Genomic DNA, 24,911 nt, shown 5'->3' on the forward strand with positions numbered 1-24,911 from the left:
CAGCTCCCAGGCTCAGAGTAGCCCGAAGACAACCATGGCCGTCAGCAACGACACTCACACAGAGACTCAGGTGTCCCCAGCTGTGAAAAAAAAAAACTCAGCTGCTTGTCGGGGTCACCCACCAGAAAGTGAGAGAAAATTATCAAGAAAATAAACACGCCCAGAGGACATCGATCCATGAAGAAGAATCGCCATGTATAGGCAGTCCCTCCACTTACGACTAAGTGCCATACAAAAGGCCGCGGCATAACCTGCCATATGAAAAACTAACGGACAAACAGCAAACAGACCACTCTATTAGCACTGAAAAAAAACCCTAGGGGGACACGAGTCTTCAAACTGGAACAGGTATCAAGCAGATCTGCCTACATGATACTAAACGGAAAAACGGTGCTGAAAACTCTGAACAAAATCGAGTCTTTGAGATCACTAAAAACGAGACTAAATAAGACTTGAGCCCTACCATAGGGATTAAAAAGCTAAGTCATTTCTCCACATAAAATCTCGGCGCCTGCAAGTAATCCCTGTGGAAGCCTACAACGATCTTAAGCAAGCTGGCTTTTTATTAACGGAACTTGGAAACCCTCAGACCGAATCACGAAAAGGACGTCAAGAAGAAGGGTCGGCCCATAAAACCCATTACATCTCCAAAACCCAAGACCTCTACAATAATAGACATGGCAGAAAGGATTTCGTCCCATCACCCAAGACCTTACATGGTTCATTCAGAAAGGCGCTTCTCTTTCAACAGCAACGACACTCGGGTGAAGGCTTCATCAAGGCTTGTCACACAAGGATCTGACAAAACAGATCATCATTCCAGTTCACTAGATGATGTATCATCAATAGGAAAGTCAAATGGTCACATCTCCCGAACCAGGGCAGATAGCAACCACAATTGGTGTCGAACTGGTCTTCGGCCCCACTACCACCAGACCAAGAGGAAATTGTGACAAATACTCTGTCAATGGCCTCATGGAACACTCGAGGCCACACGCACCTTACCAACCCAAGCAACCAGGACCTGTGGGGGGCAGGGGGTGGGGCACAATATCTAATGCCTCCAGGAAACCTGGCTAACAGAGAAACCCACCCTGGATGGATATGTGATCAAACTTTCTGCGGCCAGAAGGGGCATATTCAGACACCTGTCCTCAGGCCTCCTTCTCGCAACACGGCTTGGCTCTGGTATAAGGGTTTCTAAAAAACTAATAGAGTCATATGGGATGCTTGCGGTCCTAACCACATGGACGGACCAAGACACAAGGACTAGAACATCGCGTACGTCCCAATTAGGCATCATAAATCTCTATTGGAATCCCCAGAAAACTTCAACTACAATCTTCTGCAACCAAGTAGCAGAAGCCATTGATAATATACGAGTGGATCAGAACAACTCATATAATCACATGTGGAGATCTGAATGCAAAATGTGATCCGGGAAACACTGATCTGCCTAAATCTAATAATAAATTCATAAATTCGACGGAAGAAAGAGGAACCGCATGGATGTCCTTGATGAACTCACAGAACTTCCACAACGTGGCATGGCTGAAACCCTGGGAAAAGATCATCCCAACGTGGGAGCGCAAAAACTCCAAGGCAACTATTGACTATCTTTTTGTATCACATAGCCTACTGTAATTTATTGAATCTTTTGAAGTAACCCGGACCACAGAAAGTGATCATAACCTGCTCTCTATGACGTGGACGTCGGCACATCCAGAGGGCAAACTATTTCTTCCCTCATTGTAGTCAAACAACCAGCAAACCAGACTTCGCCTGACCGCTGCCAACATCAGGCCCATCACACACAAATACGAAAGAAACATCATAAACAAACCGAAAGAAATAGAACAACCAGACTACCTCCCTTTTCTATTAAAATACAAGGTGGAACCAAAGCGAAGCAAAGCAACAGGTAGAAAGCATAATCATAAGTATGATCGAACTCTGGTGGAAAGAAGAAAGCGCCTGAGGCAAGCGAAAAGAAAAGCAAAAATCGAGAATTCTGAACCCTCTTGGCTAAAATGGCAACTTGAAGTAAACAGCTACAAATCATGGTTACACAACCATAGATGTTCAATGTATCAAAATGACGCAGAGATCATGTTGAGAACACTGAGTACCAAAAAATCTAGTGACTTTTGGGCACTCATCAAGAATACAGGCAAGACGCAAGAAAACCAATTGGCCAACTCGGTCACTGAAGAAAACTGGATTTACTTTTTTGAAAAGTTATTCACAGCCCCCCTGGCTCAGACTCCACCACCAACTCACAAGAGCAGCAGCCCGTGGATCAACTTAGCCGCAGCGGACATCAGGGACGTTATTAAACGTCTAAAATCCTCCAGAGCCCCAGGTCCAGATGGTCTTTCCAACATTGACCTCAAGCAAAACCTGGACGAATGGACAATATAATTCCAGCACTGCAGTTCATCAAAAGCAATCCCGTTTCTTGGTCCCATTCAGTAATAGTCCCACTGTTCAAACGTGGCAACAGAGAAGAGCCAATGAACTATCGGCCAATAGCATTATTGGACATCATTGGAAAAATCTTTGCAACACTACTACTCAGGCCTTTCCAATCCTGGGTAAAATCATCGCCAGCAAATGATCCATTCCAGATGGGCTTCTTAAAAAACGGTGGAACATCTGTAAACATCCTGATGTTGAATCTAATAAAATCTAAAGTCAAGCAGGGGGCCCCAACAGTGTTTCTGGCCTTAATAGACCTTTCACAGGCCTTTGACAGAGTGGACAGGCGTACTATTTGGTCTAAACTGAAAAACTGGAAGTGCCTGAGCGAAATATTAGACCCAATTATGGCACTTCATACCGCAACCAAACTTTGGGTGCGAATGAACAACCAAGGCCTGTTGTCAAAAGAGATTCCATCAGAGCGCGCGGTTAAACAGGGCTGTCCATTAGCCCCGGCCCTCTTCATCAGCTTCTTGGGCGACTTCAAGGATACAGAACCATCAATTCGAGCTTTCCCTCCAAAAATAGGAAACACCAACGTGTCCAGTTTACTTTACGCTGATGATCTAATCTTGTTAGACCAGACTGAAGTTGGCTTACAGCGACAACTCACAAACCTGGTGCAGTACATGGGTACAAACAACCTAGAAATTAACAAACTAAAAACCAAAATCATGATCCTCGAAAAAGGCCATTCGAACAGTAGACGCAACAGAGGATGGTATCTGGAAAACACCAAGATCGAAGTGGTCACCCATTTCAAATACCTGGGTGTAACAATCGATAGCTCAGCGCATGAGTCAACAATGCAGAAGTCTTTGTGGGGAAAAACTAGGAACCTTGCGGCTCAGATGACAGCAATTAACAAACAATATGGGAAATTCTCATTGGCTCAGGTTATCCAATTCTACAAAGACAAAGTCGTTCCAGCCATAACTTATGGGATGGGAGCAACACTTACCATGCCAGACACAATCTGGTCTAAATTGGAAGGGCTACTGTGGAGATCAGTCCTTGGTCTTCCAAACTCAGTCTCAATCGCAAGCATCAGGCGTGACCTGAGTCTGTTGTCCTTACTATCAACAATTGAACAGAGTGCAATGCAACTCTTTAGAAAAACTCTTCTTCCGGACACACTCTCAATCTACAAGATCATTGCAACAGAGCTTACCATCGGGCACACCAATATTCTAAACACCTGGGCCAAGAAACAGCAAGCAAAATTAGAAGAATTGGCATGCACCGAAGATGACCTTGTAAGGAACCCCCAGAGAATAAAATATAAAATGGAACTACAGGACTGGATCAACACAGTTGATAAAGCCCAGGCGAACAAATAAAGCATCTGCCGCCCAGCATCAACAAGCTCAAAGTTCCATTGCCATACTGTATCAAATTCCCAGACAAAGGCCTCATGAAGATCTTTTTAAGAGAATGCTTGAATCTACTTCCTACGCGCGAAATTCTCTCCATCAGACTTCAGTCTGGGTCTAAGGAATGCAGATTATGTGCTACACCAGACGAGTCTGAAAATCTAAGACACTTGCTGATGCACTGCCCAGCACTGAATCTGGAAAGGGCAGCCTACTTGTCACCCCTTGGGATGGACTCCTCGATCTTGGAAGATGATGTCTGGTGGAACAGATTACTGTCCGGAGAAAACCTCAAATGGACTAATACTGCAGCAAAACTATTTGACAACACTTTTTTAAAAAATCAATTCTCACGCTGAATATGTGATCTGACGATCGTCAAGCGCATGCAACTCTCAGTCTATAGAGAATCACAACGAATAGTTCTTCCTTGTAAAAATCACGATGTGATTATAAACAAGTAATTAAAAGAAAATTGTAAAAAAAAATAACAGGTTCTCAGTATATGTGAGGACAACTAAAATCTTCCAATGAAATCTAGACAAGCCTTTCCCAGCAGTAACAGTCTAAAACAAGTTACTACCTATGAGGGACAAACCATATCAAAGTCAGTGGGCTAGAAGAGTCTGCAGGGAGCTAGAACAGCCAAAATCAATTTGAGACAGTCTTTGGAACAGAGGTACTTCTTAGAATCAAAAGGCTTTCACAAAGTTAGAGAGTTTGTTAGAAAATCACTTGTAGGGTGACAAGCTGTGAAAACAGAGATGGAATCAACTCTAAAAGTAAGCCACTGCAATTCCCAACTGAGAAAAGCAAGGCTACAAGACAGTGAGGTAAGTACCCGAAGTCTAAACAGTACCTCTGGTTTGAAGAAGAGTGGTCCAGCTGGCTTCTGTCCTGCTACAGCGTTACAGACCCTGTGTTCCTGAACCTCAGTTGTGGGGACAAGAGGGAGGACATCTGTAGGGCTCCTGCGGAGGTCATTGGCAGCTACGGGCTCTTTCCGGTTTCAGCGCTTAGTAAACAGCACTGTTGCTGATCTCTGGTACTGGTTGGGCTTCCTTGATATGATATGATAAGGCATTTGTAACACGCCTATACACAAGTGTTTCAAGGCGCGACGAGGCAGGGAGGGGGGGGGGAACAAGGGGGAAGGACAGACAACGATCCTACTAGTCTAGGTGTCATTCAGATCGCGCGAGTGCAGGGGTAGGGGGGAAGGGAAAAAGTGCAAGGGGAAAGGGAGGGGGAGGAGTGCTGAACAGGGTAAGTAGAATAAAAAATAAATAAATAAATAGGGCCAGCTGGTGGAAAGTGCAAGGTAAGTGCAGACAAGTGCTGGGAGGGGGGGCTGTAGGGATGCAGAGACAGTCCCGCAGTGCAGGGGTTGCCAGGGAGGCAGTGCAAGTGTAGAGTGGCTGGGCCCAGGACCGAGGTCGGTGAGAGTGGCCCAGGTGCAGGTTCAGTGCAGTTTCAATGAAGAATTTAGCAGGGGAGAGGGAGATAGGGAGAGTCCTTCACTCCTTGGGTCTGGTGAGGGGACTCTAGCTCTGGTCGTCCTGCTTCTGGAGGGTCCTTAGGAGACTCCTGGAGCTTCTAACCGGATTTCAGACGTTTCACTTAACTACGGATTACTCGACCCATGGCACTTGCAGCAATGAAGAAGCACAGCCAGACAGGGAAGATGGTCCAGTGGAGTTCGTCTCTGGGTTAGTTGGTCCCACTTACACAGGGGGAGAAGCCGTCCATTCCGAAGATTCTCTGTCTAAAAAGATAGTTTCAGCACAGCAGCAGGGCTTCACCAGGCAACTCAAAGGTCCAGGAGGATGCAGCAAGCTTCGTTCACGGTTTCTTCGTCGGGTGTTTCTCCCAGTGGTACACTCTGCCTCTAGTCCCAAAACCCTCGCTCTTTAAGCAGATTTCTCCCATTCATGCACATCCTAGGCTGTCAATGACACATCAGGGTCGCTGTCCTGAAAGGACAGCCAGCCAGCCATTCAGGACTGGTTGCATTTAGGCATTCCTAGAGACAAAAGGACAGGGGAGTTTCGGGACCCTCACTCACATCCTGTCCTTCCAGACAATGGAAACAGAGGCGGGACTCAGGGCTGAAGTGCGCCAAAGGCAAGACAAACAAAGGGCTCCAATCTGTTCGACGAGTAAAACCCAAGAAAGACCTCACAAACAGAAAATTGCAAAAAAAGAAGACTGGGGCTGTTTTTATAAAATGGTCAGCCCTGGGTGCTATACTGCAGCTGAGAGTTCAGCCTGCAGTAGAAAAGCACAATGGTAGGAAGAATTAAACCACTGCCACTAGCCATTTAAAAGTAGGGAGGGCAACATACAAATGTTACATGAAAATGTAGGATAAGGAGCTACTAGGTAACCCCCAAGCACTCCACTTAAGATGGTGTGTGCTGGACCCACAAGCGAAAAGGTAAGTAAAGTCAATTTCACTTTACTATTCTTGGGAACAGTAGTTTACACAAGAAAAAGGTATTTTAAACCTTATGAGAAATCTAAAGGATTTCTCAGTGACACTGCACTGAAGGTGCTGTGTGTCCCCATACAAAAAGTAGATGCATATAGAGTTTGTCAGACTCCCAAAACAGTGAACACATAATCCAAACGTCATAACAAATGAGGCAGTGGGAAAAGGGTCTCACACACTCCAGGATCAAAATTAAAAAGTCTTACAGTCCAGCAAACGAGCTGGGGGTCTCTAAGGTTGAAGGGAATTAGCACACAAATGAGAATTTTCCCCAACATCACTGCACCAATATATGGCAGCATTCACATGCACTCCTTCACACATTATTCATGTTTGCTTTGCGCAAAATCCAATCATCAACAACCATAACGAAAAGTACCTCCAGGATAAAAAAAAAACAAAAGAAAAGGATCCAAACAAGAAAGAAGCAATAAACAAACGGCTGCCAGATCCGACGTGCTCTGCTTCCCTCTGCTTTCCTATTCGTGTGGATTGTGCTTTTCTCAACTGTGGCTTTAAGGAAAATAAGGCCTACTCTCTTTAAAAACATCCCGTGAGCGCGGAGCGCGTGCGGAGTATCGAGCAGAGTATCAGTCTGCATCAGTCCGCAGTAGGAGGCGGGGAGCCTCCGCTCGTCATTCAGTGCATCTAGTCCAGCCGTCATCGGAAATCAAGGTAGGCGGCAACAACAATACTAACTGCACTCTGTTGAACTGTGTACTTGACATTTGAATCTATCCCAGATAAAGCTACCGCTGTCCCCCTGTCCTACTACACGTAGAACATGGAGGAAGACCCCGACCAATGCTGTCTAAGAAGTCATGCCAAAAATAAACCCACGACGCTGATAACATCCTCTCAGTGTGAATATTCCTACCTCTATATCAATGGTAGGGAGTCCACATGATCTTGCTGTTTAGCCGGGTCTCCAGTTCCCCCCTCACCAGCGTTTCATTGACGTCGCTGCTCGCAGCCGCAGCAGCAGTTCTCTGCCTTTGCTGCGGGCGGCCGCGCTGCCGCTAGCACTGATCATCTTGCCGGGATCGGAGGGAGGACCCCTGGGAACAGCAGAACAAGCGTGGCCCGATCCGCCTGCCAGCGCAATCCGCCCCATTACCGCTTCGGCGAGCGGCCCGAACTGCGAGTGGACCGGAGGGTCACTTGCTGTGGGTCTGAGGGTGAGGCTTAAGCCCATTGCTGGAACACCCGAACCAAAGGGTTCTTTCTACACCTAACTCTGACTCTGATTCTGGCCAACAATCCAATGCATCGGATATCAGCAATCCCAAATCGAACTTCCTGATAAATAAGATAAGAAAACAGTATAAAAAAAAAAAAAGTCAAATCTAAATCCAAACCTCCCTCAGTGCAAGGAAGCAGCGACAAAGATATGACACAAAAAAAAAAGAAGATGTAAACAACTTAAAAGAAAGTAGAATGAGTAAAAGCATGGCCTCAAGATCAAGATAGCAAAAAGCGGGCTATTGGAAAGTCCACACTACCAACCCCTCTGCTTTCACACACAAGGGAAGCAGAAACTTGCGAATGAAACTTGCGAATGACTCCGGACCCTTGGATGCGGAAATTCTTGAAGCCCTGGAAGAGACCCCCCCCCACTGTCTCAATGCAGAAAAACTATCAACACAAGAGGCCCACCCTGGTGTGGCTTTGAGAGAAGCCTCTTGCCCCCCAGACAGCTGTGGTAACATCTTTGATGCACCGGCTACCACCCAACCTGAACTGCGGAGACCAGACATCACAAAACGGATCCTACCACCAGACCTCCAGGTAGGAAAAGTCACGCAACCAGAACTGAGGATCCTGGACAACACCATTCAAAAGCCACCAACAGACTCCCAGATGCAGCAACATGGAATGATGGACATACTCGACCTACTCCAGCCAAAAGTCTATCCTTCTCAAAGACGAATGAGCCCACAACCCTGGACAAAAGCCCATCTGCCAATTTTAAACCCTGTGCCAAGTTCGCTCAATAGACCTGCGGCCCCAAGGTCGCGACAACACAGGTCCGTGGAATTCTTCACCATGATCAAGTATTCCACTAGAGGCCACCATTTCCTCAGTCAGGCGTCGGCACTTAGTCGCGAACTCTCATCCGACAGAGTGCAGAGATACACCTTTGAAAAATGGAAGGCCCAGTGAACTCCCTCCAGCTGCGCAGAAAGAATCATCGACCAACAGGAGAGAAATGACCACGATCATGTCAGCCATCACAATTGCAATGGCCCCCTTCTGCAAACTACATGAAACTATAGGTGATGCCTCTAGAGACAACACAGCAACCCTGGCAATTATACAGTCGAAATTAACCTTCTTGGAAAGTTTCATAACTGCCATGGATTTGAAATATGACATCTCGCAAAGAAAAAGGGACACATTTGACGTTGACTCTGAAATTGCTATGGTTCCCAAAGGACAAAAAGATATTTCAGCTCATCCAACGGAACAAAAATCAACACAGACGCCTTTGACTACAAGGAATGAGGAAACTGCTCCGATATTTCTGAATAAATCCAAATCATCAACAACTATCACTAAAAAACAACTCAAGCTAACCTCAATGCCCATTCAGACCACTGAATATCGTCAAGGGCCGGGACAAGGCAAAAAGGCTCTAATATTGGCAGAGAAGGACCAAACAGAAACACTGGCCCAAGTGCATACACAATCAGGAGCTGACTTGAACACTCTGGAGACTCACCCGATCAAAACTTCCACCAATTCTGAGCCAGCAAAAACGAGAACAGTGTCAGCGATTGACCTAACTCACTCTCCCAGATCAGCAACTGAATTTTTGGACTCCAGTATCCTAACCAACGTGTCCCAGCACCTCGAACAGAAGCCAGTTGTCAATACTCAATCTCTGCATGTAGGAGAAAGTGGTCCAAACGAAAGTCAGAAGATCATCAACTCTACCAAGAAGATATCAGCTCAGCGTCCTTCTCCATCCCAATCATCGTATGCCTCTTCTTTGAAGCGTTCAACCCGTGACAAATTTTCCGTAATAGCCTCAAGAACATTACCAGACGTACAGCCAGCAGCGTCTGTAAATCACCGAATCCATGAAACCCCGATTACCCACCGCCGATCTCCCTACAGACCAACAAACAAAACAGAGGCTGATGTTAATAGGGTCATATCCACTCGCCTATTTAAACTAGAGCAGGCCTCCAGGAAAGAGAAATATATGGTTCTCAATCGCAGTACAGTGTTGAAAATAACAGCTTCTATGACTGGACTAAAAAAAGCTGAAAACGGAAGACTTCAAGTTAATCGAGCCTTACCACAAAGAAAACAAGGCCAAAGCCTATTTGCACATTAAGTCATCTGCAATTCAAGATCTGAGTCGGGAGGCTGGAAAAGATTTAAAATTAGCTGGCTTTCTCCTATCTGAAATAAAAACTGAAGGCTCGTCACAAAATAAAGGAAAACAAGAAGTCCATTTTAAAAACAAGAGGAAACAAGAAACCAGCCCAGCAGACCATTATATCTCCCGAAGAGCAGAACTGAAGGCACATTTTGGGGCGCAACCAGATAAGAATAAAGATCTCTGTGTACCAGACTGCCATACCTCTCGTAGAACAGACCTGAAGGCCGACCCGGGCGTGCCTACAGAGAAACACTTCTGCAAACACTCGGCCGACTCATTGGAGGTTTTTGCTTCTCGGGATTACCAAGAAAGAACTGGATATAGCCCTGACCAATCCACATTTGACAGGCACCATGGCTATCGAAGAAGACTAAGTCTTAGTGATCATTCTCCACAACGAAAAAGATCAGAAAGCTACAGAAATCGTAGGAAGGAGTCCCCCAAGAACAGAATCTCGGACGCATCTTCAGACGTAAAGAAGGATTCAACCTCAGGAGGTCCGTGGAAGTGGCTAAAAGGAGCCCTAAATCCAAAACGCAGCAGATAGCAACCATCTAACAAAGCCAATGATTCTTACCATTACAAGGCCCCGACATCAGCATCTTGGAATACCAGAGGCCACGCCCATTTAACTGACCCGACGAGCACGGATCTTGGCCGATTTGACATTCTCCGTTTACAAGAGACTTTGCTTCTGGAAAAACCGTCTATGGACGGCTTTGAAATTGAGACCTCCCCGGCGGTCAAAGGATTGCTGGCCCAGCCATCAGCAGGTCTACTCATTGCTGTTCGGACAGGTCAGAACTTGAAAATTGTTCAGATCCTATGGGGTCCTGGCGATCCTTATTCAATGGAATCACTTCTCAGAAATCACCAGGCTTGGGAAATTGATACCCCTCGCAGTGATCATTACGTATTGGAATCCCCAAAGAACTTCAATTACTGATTTATGTCAAACCATGGCCGCAACTATTGACGCTATTGTAGTCGATCTGAACACCTCATTCATAATAATATGCGGGGATCTGAATTCTAGGTGCATTCACCTGAATGACTGCTCCGTTCCATCCATCCCCCTGCTGCAAACTGAAGTCAGAGGACGAGCCTGGTTGAACCTGATGTCATCAAGAAATTTACATAATGCTGCCTGGATTAAGGACTGGGGCGTACAAACGCCCACCTGGGAAAGGAGAACATCTGCGGCTACTCTTGATTACATCTTTAAATCCAATGACATGTGCCCAGAAATCGACCGCTTTCTGGTGATCAAAACAAAGGCGAGCGATCATAACCTGCTATCCATGGCGTGGTCCTCCACCTCTCAGGAAACTAAACTCTATCCAGCAATAGTGGAATCCAATCCCCAACAAAACCGGCTGCATTTGAATGCAGCCAGTGTAAGACCAATGACACAGCAATATACCACAGCAGGGGATCCTTCGATGACATCCGAGACGTTATCAAGACCAAACTATATGCTTATCCTGATCAAGTACAAGACCAAACAGAAAGAGGAAAAGCTTTCATCAATCATTTTCAATCATTCCTACGATAAACAAATAGCTGACAAAAAAAAGGCACTGAGAAAATGAAAACATACAGCCAAAACTGAAAACACCGAATTGGTGTGGGAAGTGTGGACAAAAGAATATAAAATCTATAAATCTTGGATTAGACTATGAAGGGCAGCATTATACCAAAATGACGCCGAAACAATGTTGAGAACCCTCTCAACCAAAAATTCAGCAGATTTCTGGGCTCATATTAATATTTCTCGAGGCAATATGACAAATTCAGTAACGGAATCTGCTTGGGTTAAATGCTTTACAGATCTCTTTGCCAGTCCTTCAACTAATGGGATCCCCTGTATGACATCTAATCAGGCTCCCTGGGTGGATCTCTCCCCAAAAGTAGATATAAGTGCGGCTATCCAAAAGCTTAAAACATCTAGAGCTACGGGCCCAGATGGTCTCCCCAATTCTGATCTAAAGACCTACATAACTGAATGGACAGACTTCATTAGCCTCCTGTTCAAACACTGCAGAGCAAGTAGACAGATCCCAGCGTCATGGACGAAAGGAACTGTAATTCCGATTTTTAAGAAAGGTAGTAGGGAATATCCAGCAAACTACCGCCCAATAGCTCTTCTGGATATTATGGGCAAACTCTTTGCTACCCTCCTCCTACAACATTTCCGACGCTGGGCGAAATCGGCCCCTTGCACAGACAATTTATTTTCAACTGGGCTTTAAAAAGGACAGGCAGTACTGCAGTGAATATTTTTATACTCAGCACCCTAAAGGCAAAAATAAAACAGGGAGCGCCTACAGTCTACGCCGCCTTTATCGATCTCTCGCAGGCGTTCGATAAAGTCGACAGAATGCTCCTATGGTAAAACAGTGGAGATGCCCTCAAGAAATCTTAAATCCTATAATAGCGCTCCATACCGGGACCTCCCTAGCTGTCCGTCTGAATAGGTAAGGCACCCTCTCTAAAGAAATTCAAGCAGAAAGAGGAGTCAAACAAGGCTGCCCCCTGGCTCCAGCACTGTTTGTGGCTTTCCTGGGAGACTTCAAAGATTCGGAAACAACTGTCCGATAATTTCCCCCTTAGATAGGCAACACTGAGGTGTCTTGTATTCTTTATGCAGATGACATGATACTTCTGGACCAGACGCCCGTGAGCCTCCAACGTCAGCTGGATAATTTGGCAAAATACATGGCGTCTAACAACCTCTGTATAAACAACACCAAGACCAAAGGCCGATTGACCGAAAGTTTGGCGAATTCTCGCTCATTCCAGCTATTAACTTCTACAAAGGCAAAATGGTACCTACACTAACCTATGGTATGGATGCCACTATTGCCATGCCAAATTCGATCTGGCAGAAACTGGAGGGTTACCATCTGGAAAACGGTCCTGGGTCTACCGAACTCTATCCCAATTGCTGCAGTGATAAGAGAGTTGGGACTCCTGTCGCTCGGAGTGCCCGTCAGTGTCTCCTCATTGTCCATCGATAGAAAGACTCTGATACAAGATGGCTTGCCAATCTTCAACACTATCGACAATGAACTTGTGACAACTAAATGTAAGGCGATTCAGAAGTGGATTGCTCAGCAAAAATATAAATTGGAAGAACTAGCATGCACAACAGAGGATCTGATTACCAACCCTCAAAGAGTGATCCAAAAGCTGAAGCACCAAGACTGGATAATCACAGGCGAGCAAAAAGTGGCGATCAAGTTTTTGAAACATCTTCCACCAACATATAACATAACATTTCCTGACAAAAAGCTCAGATGCTTCTTTCTAAGAACAAGACTCAATCTGCTGCATACCAGGGAGATCTTGGAGCTAAGAAGCCAAGCTACCATAACAACTTGTAGACTGTGCAAAGCACCGGACTACAAAGAATCTGTTCGACATCTCCTGTTAAATTGTTCTACCCTAAACACGGAACGCACAGCATTCTTGGCACCCCCTGTGGGTAAACTCTGTGCTGGTAGAAGAAGACACATGGTGGTGTCGCCTTATTTCGAGGGATGGGCAGTTGCTGCATCCAAATGAATGGAAATAGCCTTTATAAAAATAAACACCAACAATTCCGAACGCCAACTATTGGCTAATTAACCATGGCAAAGAATAATTAATCTGTGGCTGTCTTTCCTTCATACAGAGGGGACTACCTGTGATATGTCCTCTGTGGAACTCTCTGCATCTGGCATCTTTTGGACTTCCATCCTCTTTTTTTTCTTTTCTTCGAACACTGCTCAACGTTGTTTGTCGCAGGGTCCAGTATTGCTCTCCGAACCTTGGATTGCATTTTCAGCCAGACTAAACAGACAAATAATGACTTGGCCATTCTTGACACATGCCGGAATAGAGTATCCGCAAATTCGAATTTCAATTTTGTCCACCCTTGTAAAAATCAGTTCTTTATTTGATTATACATAAGTAAATAAAAAAAATAAAAAATAAATAAACAAACGGAACCACAAAGTCCCATCAACCGAGGTCTCAACTACCCACAACCTACCAAATACAAGGAACAAGAAACCACAAACAGCAAAGACTAAACCCAAAAGACCATGAAAAACACCAATGGAAAGAGGACGCCCACTAAGGAACGCAACCCACGCATCATGCCTCGTCACAAGAAAGACAAAGAAGTCAGAAAAGACAACAGAAATAATAAGAAATCCCAAACCACTCGCGAAGGCACGGGCCAGCATGATCCCACAACCCCAAAAAAACTCGACAAACATCTGAGATAGCCCAAGGAGACATACAAATAACAGAGCAAAGAGAGACTACAATGCTCGTTACCTGTCCACATACGACAACGTGGTAAACAAAAACAGCACAGCAACAACGAACCGACAGCCAACAAGCTTCACGAATACAGACCCAACCAGGACACAAATGGATGACAACTAATAAACCATCACAACCCGGTCTCCACCATGGACAATACCCCAACCAGAACAAACAAATTGGAAACCATCACACTCACTCTACACCCCCTATATCACCAAGGCTGGAACAACAGAGGGGTAGCTACCCTATTTACCACCCGGAAACGAACCAACCCCACAGTAAACCTTATCGCTCTACTCGACAAAGAGACTGACCAACAAAGAACCACCCTACCCAAAAGACTCAACCGGCAAAAACCCACCTGGAACAGAAACCCAACCAACAACACAACAAATACTAACAACAACACAAAAGGTAAATCTAGCAAACTACACTGCAGCCTCCTCAAAATTAGATCCATGGCAAACCACTCAACAGAAATCTATGACCTCCTAAGCGAAGGAGGCACAGACGTGCTCTTCCTTACTGAAACCTGGCTATCAGATAACTATAAAGCCATCGCGAATGAAGCAATACACGACAATTATAAATTAATACACGCCAACAGAGAAAATCGAAGAGGAGGTAGAATCGCAATTATACACAAAAAACACACCAGAGCATCTCGAATCATCACAACCAATGTGGAAGACTATGAATCCCTCCAAATCAAAATAGAACTCAACGACCAATCCAACATAGTATTCCCACTGATCTACAAACCATATTCTTACAACCCCCACTTTGCAACAAAACTAGCGGACAAGGCCACCATGCTATCAAGCCACCATGACAACCTAGGTGAAAAAGATCCCACCGATACAAACATAGATACAACAGAAGACACACTCAACAATTGGATCACCAAGGCCATTAACCAATTAGCACCAGCTAAAACATTCAAAGCAACACCAAAAAAACTGGCAGCAAAATGGTTCACAGAAGAACTGAAAAAACGCCCCAAAAAAACAACTGCAAAAAGGAAACAAAATGGAGAGAACAATACACCAGCCAAGACCAAATAAAATACCAAAGACAACTCAAACTGTACAAAGGAACAGTACTCAAAGCAAAAAAAGAAAATTAAAAAAAAAAAAAACTACGCCACAGAATCGGCAAACAATTCACAGAAAGAACACCATCACCCTTACACACTTTGTGACAGACACACCAGAGCAGGGTGTGTGTACCAGCTGCACAGCAGTTACTGCGTCTGCGGGCATTAGTCTGTGCAGGTATTATTATATATGTAGTCACTTACACCAGAGCAGGGTCTGTGTAGCAGCTGTACAGCAGTTACTGTCTCTGCAAGCATTAGCCGGTGCGTGTATATATATATATATATCAAAATGTATAGACACTTACACCAGAGCAGGGTCTGTGTAGCAGCTGCAAAGCGTTACTGTCTCTGCACGCATTAGCCGGCGCAGGTATATATATATAGTCACACCAGAGCAGGGTCCGTGTAGCAGCTGCAAAGCGTTACTGTCTCTGCACGCATTAGCCGGTATATATATATATATATATATAAATATAAAATCACTTACACCAGAGCAGGGTCTGTGTAGTAGCTGCACAGCAGTTACTGCCTCTGTGAGCATTATCCAGAATGGGTATATATATATATATATATATATATAGTAGCTTACACCAGAGCACGGTCTTTGTAGTAGCTGCACAGCAGTTACTGCCTCTGCGAGCATTATCCAGAACAGGTATTTATATATATATAAATATAGTAACTTACACCAGAGCAGGGTCAGTGTAGTTGCCGGCATTATCCAGAACGGGTATTTATATATATAAATATAGTAATTTACACCAGAGCAGGGTCTGTGTAGTAGCTGCCCAGCAGTTACTGCCTCTGCAAGCATTATCCAGAACGGGTATTTATATATATAAATATAGTAACTTACACCAGAGCAGGGTCTGTGTAATTGCGGGCATTATCCAGAACGGGTATTTATATATATAAATATAGTAACTTACACCAGAGCAGGGTCTGTGTAATTGCCGGCATTATCCAGAACGGGTATTTATATATATAAATATAGTAATTTACACCAGAGCAGGGTCTGTGTAGTAGCTGCACAGCAGTTACTGCCTCTGCGAGCATTATCCAGAACAGATTTACTATATATATATATATATATATATATATATATATATATATATATATATATATAGCAACTTACACCAGAGCAGGGTCTGTGTAGTTGCTGCACAGCAGTTACTGCCTCTGCGAGCATTATCCAGAACAGGTATTTATAGCAACTTACACCAGAGCAGGGTCTGTGTAGTAGCTGCACAGCAGTTACTGCCTCTGCGAGCATTATCCAGAACAGGTATTTATAGCAACTTACACCAGAGCAGGGTCTGTGTAGTTGCTGCACAGCAGTTACTGCCTCTGCAAGCATTATCCAGAACAGGTATTTATAGCAACTTACACCAGAGCAGGGTCTGTGTAGTAGCTGCACACCAGTTACTGCCTCTGCGAGCATTATCCAGAACAGGTGTGTATATATATATATATATATATATATATATATATATTAACTGCCTCTGCGAGCATTAACCAGAACAGGTGTATATATATATATATATATATATATATATATAGTAACTGCCTCTGCGAGCATTGCAGAGCCTGAACCCTACCGTAAATGAGCTTCGAGCAGCTACTGTGTCTAGAATGCCAACAACAGGCTGCCCCGTGTAATTTCAAAACAAGATGTTTAGAAAATCACGTACTTACAATATTTAATTTCAACAACAAGTGAATAAGTACAATACAAGGAATTACAGCTTCAACGTGCGTTCCTAGAGGTTGCAAAAGGGCTCCTAGTAACAATATAACAACAAAGGGGTGAGAACGTCTAAGTTGATGGATGCTAAAAGAAACGCATATAAAATTCACTGCAAGTGCTCGATCGCATGCACTCACCTGATGCTGCCTGGAATCTGGACATGCGCGTTTCCTAAAAGGTAGTTTTCTAGTTCCCATTCGAGAAACGGACCCTAGCAACGCTCGCCTCCACTTCATCACGTGGGCTGCTCTGCATCACGTGGGCTGCGCTGTATCACGTGGGCTGCTCTGCATCACGTGGGTTTAAGCGTTCACTTCATCATCTGTTTTGCACGAGACGGAGGGCAACACTGCGTATAGTTGGTTATTTGGGTTCTGCTAAGTCTTAAAGTTATCTCTTGTTGATTGTTACTTTAATGCAGAGCGGCAATTTTGGGAAGGGGCATTTCTGTGTATTTTGGTGGTTTGTAATGTGCATTGTTACTTAAGTACAGGCGGATTCAGTTTTGTTTTTTTCGTTATTTGAGTGTTTTTTTGAGGATATGTAATGTGCATCAAAGGGGTGAGGCAATTTTGGGGAGGGGTATTTCTGTCTATTTTGGGGTTTGTAATGTGCATCGGTTGAGATTTACTTAAAGTACAGGTGGATTCAGTTGGTTTTGGGCTTTTCTCGTGCAGATGTGCAATTTGCCCGTGGGAGATGTGTTTTATGGCGTGGGGCTGGGCACAGTGCGTTCCTCCCGTCCCCATGGGACTTCCACTGTACCAGTTAACAGTACAGGGAACGGCTAGGTATCCTCCCCGCTGCAGGGGGAGGGTGATGAGGGGGCTGGAGGATTTGTTATGTGCAGCAGGTGGGGGATATGTGTCTTATGCAGACAGACACATATGGGTACGAATTACCAGCATAACAGTTCAGTTTCTCCTGCATGGGGGGGGCATTTGGAATTCCCCGGGGAGGGGATTGTGCATTTACCCCTTTGCAATGTGTGCAAAAGAAGGCTAAACGGAGGCCTTGTATGGCTTTCATTATCAATCACACATTTAAAGTCCCTATGAGAACTGCTAGCATTGTGTTTGTTTTAAAGTTTGCCGATAGTTTCTGAAATGCCTTAAGGCATAACGACTAGTTACGTCGTCGTGATGTTTTCACGTGGGAGGTTGTTTACGTGCTTAGTAAGAGGATTACGGAGGAAGGAGCGCTCCACGCCGTACACGGGCAGGTATTTATTTATAAGCCGTTTATTCATCTCAGCAAAGCGCCTGGTATATTTGATATCTTGGACAAAGCTGGACGACCTAGATGACATCTGCGACATTATCAGAAAACTGAACAAATCTCGAACCCCTGGCCCTGATGGAATCACCAATTTCGACCTAAAATCACATGGGCTGAATTTAGAAGCATTGTGTTCACACGATGCGTGACTGCACAATCTATTCCGCCAACATGGCTGTCCGCAATAGTGGTCCCGATTTACAAAAAAGGTGACAAGACCCCACAAACTATCGACCTATTGCCTTACTGGACCCTATAGGGAAAGTCTTCGGCTCTCTTCTCTTGAAATAATTCCAATCTTGGGCCTCACGTGCCCCATGTAATGACAACTTCCAAGCTGGTTTCAAAAAAACACTAGGAACCACAATCAACATCTTTCTCTTAACCATCTTAAAAAACAAAGTAAAAGACGGGCACCCAAAAGTGTATACGGCCTTCATAGACTTCTCTAAAGCCTTTGATAGAGATGACCGCGCCTACAATTATTCTGCAAAGAGAACAATCTAGAAATCAACATCGAAAAAACTAAAGGTGATGGAGCGCACAGCCAAAACCCAGGACAAGTCCAACTGGTTCCTAGAAAAAAACAAAATTGAAAGAGTAAAGAACTTCAAATATCTGGGCATAATACTGGATAATTCAGCAAAGGACATGGCTATGCAAGAATCTCTGTTTGACAAAGTTCGAAGCCTAGCAACAAAAGGCAAAACAATAGATAGAAAATTTGGCAAATTTTCCACCATTCCACTACTGAACTTCTACAAACAAAAAGACGGTCCCCACTATAACATATGGAACAGAAGCTATGCCATGCTTACCTAAGACTCTCTGGCCTAAACTAGAAGCTTACTTCTGGAGGACGACTCTCGGCCTACCTGATTCAATCCCTATCACACTGATACGCCGAGAACTCAGTCTGTTCTCCCTTCAAGTCACGGTGGACCGCAACACACTGATGCTCTACAGAAAATGTATTCTACCTAATTGCTCCTTCCTCCACGAACTGGTGCTCAAAGAAATTCTAGGGGGAAGCTGCACAATGCTAAACCAATGGAAAGAAGAAAATCAAGCCATACTGAAATCCATCGAATGCACAGAAGATGATCTGATCAATAACCCCACAAGAATAACCAAATAAATGAAAGAAATAGAGTGGATCCACACCCTAGATGCAGCAACCGAATACAAACTCGTCTCTCACTTGCCCCAGGTATGGAAGAAACGAGATGACCTTCAGAACTATATCAAAACATTTCCAAGCAGAGCGGCACGCAACCTCATAATGAGAGCAAGACTAAACCTTTTAGACACCAACGAAATTCGCCATATAAGAAACCAATCTCTGACTAACATCTGCAGATTCTGTGGCAAAGAGAAAGAGACTATTTGCCATCTTTTACTGTCTTGCCCAAGCTTGACGGACACTCGACACCCCTACATGAAATACATCTGCCAACATTCAGCAGTAACTGATGAAGAAACATGGTGGAAAAGGATGATTAGTGGTGATCGCACATCTTGGCAACTAGCAACATTCAAGATCTTTCACACCCTAATCGAAAAACTTGCCTCAAAACAACATGAAAATGAAGACTTTCTTACCTACTGGGACAACCTTCTTCTCCTCTATACCACTCAAAATAGCCAGAAATGTAAGATTTAAATCAAAGAGACTAAACATGACTAAAAAAAATAAAGAGCAAAGATGTTGTAAAAATCAAATTCTTTGATTAAATATTCAACAATAAAAAAATCAAAAAATTGAGATTTTTATTTACATCGAGCTCATACAAAGGTGTTTCACAACGGGAAAGGAGGGGGACGGGGGAGAACAAAACACTGATGGGTTTGTTTTTCCTATTTTGATTTTAGTTGCACCGACAGCGGATCTTTGTGTGTCTTCTTGGCTTGTATCCCCATCCTCGGCTCCACCCACCCCCAAACAGAAGTGTTTTATGGCCGTGCGGCCGCACACGCCGAGGGAATTTCATGGCAGATTCGGCTGCCGCCATCTACCACCTTATCCAGTGGTGGAAATGAGAACAATTTGGGGGGGGGGGCGGTGGAGGTTAAGGGGGCGGAGCTGGCAGTTCACCTCCGATCAAAGGAAATGTCCAAAATAATAGTTTTAAACAGCGCAATTTCTTTAATGCTGCTTCTTTTCCAAACTATATATCACTTCCACTTCCATGGCACTGGTGATGTTACTTCACTATGTTAATAATAGTTTTGACCAGTGTTGCTGAGTAAATATTCTTTAACATGCACAATTTGCATGCCATTTTATAAACACCCCCTCCCCTTGGGTACTATTTTAAACAGAGTTAGAAAAGGAATTAATTGCCATTTACAACTATGGGCCACTCTTTTATTGGTGCACGAGACAATTTTATGGCCCAGTCCGACCCGCACATGTACACGGGAGCAAACCGTACCAGCCATCTGTGCACCTAAACTACCAACAGCAATGTTAGTCTACACTGTGATCTTAGCTCATGCAGAGCAGTATTTTAAGCAGACTGTGAAAGAATCGTTAAGAGCAATTACTCTAGCTAATGGTGAAAGAGCAGATAGTCTGTGGGGAAACCATGTTTTATTTTATTATTTGATTTAATTGTGTGAAAAATCTTTTTTCAAAAAGAAGCAATTCAAGTTCTCCAAGCATTGCTTTGTTATGAAGTTCATTAGCTATGTAGTCGCGTCTTTACTCTCTCATCAGCTTAGATGAACAAGTGAACATTTCTTTATCGGTCAGATCCTTTTTGTCACTTATGCGACCAGGCCAATCATTTTGAAGAAACCCACCACTGCGATGACCCAGTTCGTTTTTTCACCGCTTATTAAGCGGGCCCACCATTCCTGTTCATCATAAACATACACGTTTTTAAGCAGGTGGCCTAGCCATGTGGATCTTTCTTTTGAGAGGCCTGTACAGGATAGGAGATGCCTTCTTGTCTCGATTTGATTATCTTGTGTACTTTGAGGAAGGGCTAATAGGCAAGAACTTCTATGCCTCTTTTTCCCCACTGTTCCTTTGTTTGGCGATAGTCAGATGTCAAGGAGACCATTTCTTTTAGTCTAAGGCGTGTATTCCCCTTACAAGGTTCCAGGTTATTAAACATGCTTTCCCTGTTCGGGTGTGTGATTTTCCAGTGGGTTGCTGGGTTATGGTCGCTGTTTAAGGTTCTCGCGACGTCAGTCTTCAATTTGCTCCAGCAATTTACTTGAGACACATGCGTGATCTATCCTGAGACCCACTCCTTTTCCTTCCCATGTCGGTACTGATGGTATTTGGTTGTTTTTTATTTTGTGGAGGTTATCCAGATCGTATGCATCCATTAGCAAATTCAATTTTCTGCCCTTAAGATATAAATGCACTCTCGAATGAAGGAGTGCCTCCTTTGCCCCCTCTGTTATGCACAATGCTTTTAAGTCACTCGAAATTATTGTGTGATCGAATTTTGTGGGTGGCGTTGGCTTCTTCAAGGGTGTTTTCTATGGCATGTGTATTTATCGGCATCAGTTCTGGCCGGGTTCCAGTAAGTGTTGATTAGGAGAATCTTTTCAAATTTAGTTGATCTTCTTGGGGCTCTTGTCTATTCCACAAAACTAAGACTGCTTGAATTAGTCCTGTAGCTTGTGTTAACCCGCTTCCTGCTCTTACAGCGGTTAGGAGCCTGGAAATGGGCCTACCAACCTCCCCCTTAATTGCTGGTGAGAGTTCCAGGTCATATCCATCGAGGTAAGGCTTTGTAGTTAACCATGTCTCTTGGAGACAGACCATATCAGTTGCCCAGGTTAACATCCAAGGCCGTAGTTAGATGTCCGAAACCTTGGGTATTCCATGAGCACGTTGAGGTTTTCCTTGGTGCAACTCTTCTTCTGACTTCCCCTAGGTCAAGCCCTGAAACCTCCCTGCATTTCGATGTTGGTGGCTAGAAGAATGTATAGTTTTTCTGGACTCTTGATGTCCAAATGCTCTGTTTTGGGGGCAGTTGTTGCTCATTTTCCTCTCTACGCCTCTGCTAGTGGTTTCTCGGAATCTCATGCTCTTTGTTTGCCACTTTCTTGTCTTTGTTTCTCCCGAAGGTAGGGCCTCGTGGGAATCACTTTTTAGCTTTTTCGGAGAGTCTGCTGTCTCGCCTTGTTAGGATAAAGATTTTGGATGAAGATTCATTAAGGGTCCGTTCATATGATGGACGGCATTCCCAATTTCGAAGATACCCCCTCCGACTGTGGTTAGGCATCCTTATGTAGGTTCTTGTGCATCTCTAGTCTATGTCCTTCAATTTTGTATTACTTGTGCTTTCTTGGTGAGCTTTTCTGCCCATGTATCTTTCTCTCTTGATTCATATCAAACTTTAGTCTCTTTGGTTCGTGAATCTCCTTAATTTCATAACGCATCCTTTTGAAGTCCCCTATAGAGTTTCTGAAGAGGCTCCTTAAGTTAGTTGCTTCAATATGGAGATAGGAGCACTCTTTATTATCTTCCTCCCTTGGTTCAACAATCGGGATGTCCCCTGAGTGCAGTCTTTTCAGGCTTGCAGTTTGTTCGCAAAGTTGTAGAACCTTACTTCGGTTGAGTACTAAATTATTTGTTCTGTTGGAGATCCATTCAAGTCTAACACAACGTCCTGAGCCACTACCCCGTAACCTGTTTCCTTTGTGCTTTCTTTATTCCCTATAAATACCATTACAACCTTTGCTATTCCTAGCCCATTTTGTCCAAAGATCCTATAGGATGCCTTAGGCCCTACGTTTGCACCCCGCAATGGTTTTCGCAAAGGCTTTTGCCGGGGTAATGGCTCAAAAGGCCCTAGATCTCTTGCAATGGCCCCGTTCTCCCTTGGTTTCTTTGTGCAGGTTCCATCTCTTGTGACTTCAGATCTGGGATAATATCTTCCGATACGTAAGCTGCTCTACCCTTGACTTGGGTTAGTGCCAGTGCTTCCTTTTGGGTGCCGGCTGATGTGGCCACTCGGAACTCTGTTCAGAGGAATCTTGTACTGGTGTTTGAGTTGAACTTGTTGCTGTAACTAGTTCTGAGTGTCTGGTGTTCTCCTGATTTTTGGCTTCAATATAACCCTCCTGATGGGTTAGTTTTGAATGCATGGATGACATTATTGCTGAGTTGTCTTTTAAGGGCTTCATCCATAGCCTCGTATAGTTTACAAAAAGGGCTTGCGCAATTGTGACAGTTGACATAATGGACATTAAGTCGACTTTTTTGGAAGGGGTATCTCGTGAATCTGGAGTTGCAATTTTGCTGAGCCGTCTCCTTGGGGGAGTCCTCTCCAAGGTCGACCCATGCTGAAGGTTTAATTCAAGTTATTTTTTGTATTTTTTTATTTATTTTTTATGGGGATCTAGCTTTCTGTGATGATTCTTTTTCAGCCACGTGTGGAGATGCCATCCTGTTTTGAGTTCCTTCATTTATCGGTGTCATTCCAAGCTCTTGCCTTGGAAGGCTACTTTCGTTAGACGATGCAGGTATTGTCTGGTTGACTTTTCTCTAAGCCAACCTCGGTTCACTGGTCCGGATTTTTAGGCCTTGGGCAGGCAGCCGTATCGACGATGGGGGATACGTTGTTGCAGCAGTTTCGTTTGTCATCTCTGGAATACGATTCTGTAGAATGTCCTCACTTAATTGGCCATCGGACCGTCCTTTTTCTTGCCTGATATGCCATTTTATCAATGTTGGCGTTTTGGGCAGGTCCTCCCCGGCCCTTAGCGCTTGTTTTCTGTTGTTGCAACGGGCCTGTAGGGGAAGCTTGTCTGGTGAGCTTACTTGTAATGTGGCCCAGGCACTGACACCTGCTGACGTGACAGGCTTTCGACCCTGCCAGCATTTCGGCCGTCTGTCAGTTCAACAGGCAGCCGCTCCTTCATTGATTTTTGTTGCAATGTGCTAGATAGCACTGATTTTTGCTGTAGAGAGAGAAGACGAGGTTTCGTTAATGCTTTTGGGCGCAAACACGTGTGTACTCGGGGTCTCTGAGTCTTTTCTTCTGATTTGTAGCCTGCTGTAACAATTTGCCCCCACCCTGGCTGTTTTTTTTGTTTTCTTTTTGTTTTCAGCACTTTGGCCGGGCTGGGCTTTATCCCTCAGGGGCCCGGCTCCTCTCGGCAAGCATCTTCGGTAGGGAGGGTTGAGGTAGTGGCTTGCATAGATCTTACATTTTTGGGCTTTTTGCCGCCTTAGGCGTTCGTGAGATCTCCAGGCCTACTTCCCGGGATTGTGTGGTCCTTTGTCTTCAGATGTTAATTGGGCTAATGAGTTTCCTACTTCCACGTTGTCCGCACAATTTTGCTTGCTTGCTTGGGGGTTTGCTTTGCCGTTTTTTCCATATTACCTTTCGCAGGTTATACCTAGATTTCTCTGATTTAGCTTTAGTCATTTTGTTAAACCGCACCAAAGTACACTAGCCCCAAAAAAAACGCTGTATGTTACAGCGATGGCGTATACAGAGTTTACCAAGTGTATGTTCGCACCCGGTGCACGTTACAGCCCACATTGAAAGTGAAACCACTGGTAGGGATCAAAGAGGAATATCACCCTCCGCAGTCTCCCTTCGCAGTTTCAGCCGCTACAGGCGTTACAGTTACGTTCCCTACCGCTCTTCTGATGCGCTTTATATGCGTCCTGGTGGGGATATGATCTCAAACCCACCGCGGCTCACAAGTGACCACAAAGGACCACTTGTCCTCCCACTTCTCTGCGCGCGCTCCGCGCT

General features: G+C 44.5%; 1 protein-coding gene across 2 annotated transcripts in view; it reads right to left on the bottom strand.

Moving 5' to 3' along the window:
• The window catches only part of HGH1 (HGH1 homolog), a 146,544-nt gene extending 129,399 nt beyond the window's left edge, over nucleotides 1-17,145 (bottom strand). Inside the window, exon 1 of one of the 2 annotated variants that reach the window (XM_069621888.1) lies at nucleotides 17,037-17,145. The gene's annotated coding sequence lies outside the window, so the exon portion shown is untranslated. The remainder of the gene's footprint in view (nucleotides 1-17,036) is intronic. The other variant, XM_069621887.1, reaches the window with a different exon arrangement.
• Nucleotides 17,146-24,911: the final 7,766 nt, after the last annotated feature.

Source organism: Ambystoma mexicanum, chromosome 5q (genome assembly GCF_040938575.1).
Source record: "Ambystoma mexicanum isolate Mex_15411 chromosome 5q, UKY_AmexF1_1, whole genome shotgun sequence".
Taxonomy (NCBI): domain Eukaryota; kingdom Metazoa; phylum Chordata; class Amphibia; order Caudata; family Ambystomatidae; genus Ambystoma; species Ambystoma mexicanum.